This window comes from Frankliniella occidentalis, unplaced genomic scaffold (genome assembly GCF_000697945.3).
Source record: "Frankliniella occidentalis isolate FOCC.00 unplaced genomic scaffold, Focc_3.1 Scaffold130, whole genome shotgun sequence".
NCBI classification, from domain to species: Eukaryota; Metazoa; Arthropoda; class Insecta; order Thysanoptera; family Thripidae; genus Frankliniella; species Frankliniella occidentalis.
In genome coordinates this window covers 480,632-482,602 of record NW_026267257.1, presented here as the reverse complement: position 1 = coordinate 482,602, position 1,971 = coordinate 480,632, and positions in this window count along the sequence as shown.

Below are 1,971 nucleotides of genomic sequence, written 5' to 3'. Positions count from 1 at the left end.
ACAGACAGACAGAAAAAGTTTTTTCCGACCAGACGGAGTAATAGGCTTCGCTAATCGCTCAGCCAAAAAAGACAGATCGAGTTCGAAGATGAGCATTCTATCTTAAAAATTGACTTTAAAAAAAATCAAAAACCGCAGGTTGCAAAATATTTCTTTTTTCAAATATTCTTTTATGGGCTCTTAAGGGTTCACTTGTAAAAGTAGAAACCTATGGCCGAAAATTCCGTCCGTTTTGCTCTATCTTGTACCGTTACGGCGCTATTGGGCATTTCTTGGCGAAAATAACGAGAAAAAGACAAAATGGTCTAATAAATCGTTAAAAAGGCTCCATGTCACTGAATTGTAAAGAGCGTACTTAAACCACACATTACGGGCTGCAGGCGCTGCTATTAGGCCGATTGCAGAAAATTTGGTGTTGACGGAATCGAAAAGGTGTGAGGATGGGCTAGTTGACGACAGAATTGAACAAAACTCACCACGGTGAGGCCTAGTGGGGCCTACATCGTCGGCGTCGACGCTCTCCGCATCCGCTGCAGGAGCTGGCTACCTGCGCGGCGGGGCCACTGGGACGGGCGGGCTAGGGGAGGGGCCGGCCGGGCAGGAGGGGAGCGAGGTACTTCCCGGAACCAGCCGGCGCGGCTAGTGCCGGCTGGTGTGATCGTTGGGCGGGTCTAAATTTTGTCCGTATACGAGCTCATACATTGAACAGCTTTTTACGGAAATTGACAGATGACATCAAGATGTTTCAAATGATACCAAACGCAGCCCAAATATTCAAATTTTGGGTGTTATCCACGTACTATGTTCGTTATTGCCGTGAAACTAAACCAGTAGAGTGGCTATTTGAATCATCTTAATTGGATTTGAAGTTTTCCTCTCGCTCGGCTAGGTGGCGCCAGGCAACCCAGGGGGGGAGGGGGGAGTGAGGGAGGAAGGGGGAGAGCGTGGCCGGCGAGCGGGGGGGGAGGGGGGGGGATCACCTAATCGGCCAGCTGGACCACCTGGCCGAGCGAGAGGAAAACTTTAAACCCAATTAAATTAATCAAATCCCTACTCTACTGGTTTAGTTTCACGGCGATAGCCAACATAGTACGTGGATAACACCCAAAATTTGAATATTTGGGGAGCGTTCGGTATCATTTGAAACATCTTGATGTCATTTGTTCATTTCCGTAAGAAGCTGTTCAATATTTGGGCTCGTTTTCGGACAAAATTCGGACCTGCCCAACGATCACACTAGCTGGCACTAGCCGGCTGGTGCTCCTGCAGCAGATGCGGACAGCGTGCCAAGCACTCTGAGGAGGGGAGTCACGGGCGCTGCAGTACCAGTACGTACTTCATTAAAGCTATCCTTTTAAGACTGAGCCATTGCCCTATTAAATTATTATAATTATTATTATTATCTGACCATCTTATGACCACATTGAGGTCATGCCCTAATTAAAATATTAGCTGAAACGTTAATTCATAAAATGATACGACTGTATCATCTGGTTTTTTCATAGTTCGACTTTTATAGCCAAATTCCAAAATTTGTTACACACTGCCCCAACCTTACAGAGCTCAATATAAAACTGCGTGTTTGTATGGAGCCGACTCAACTCCGTGTGTGAGACAAAGAAGAGCTGTGATTTCAAGGGCCATAACCAGGGGACATAACCACTTAGGGACCACTGTTTTCTCTCCTCCCCTAGGGGACCCCCAAGGCCTGATTTTAAACAGACAGACAAACAAACAGACAGATGCGAGACTGTCTGATCACTGGAGTAATAGGCTTCGCTAATAGCTCAGCCAAAAAATATTTTTTTAAACTTTTTTGACCTTCCCCTTTTTAGCCCGCTCTTTTGCTTAAAAGCTATATAAGCGGGCTTATGCCATCGCCTCTGTGTCTGTCTGTCTGTCTGTCTGTCTGTCTGTCTGTCTGTCTGTCCGTCTGTCCGTTCCCCAAGAAGGACGTGAGCTAGAGGTCTG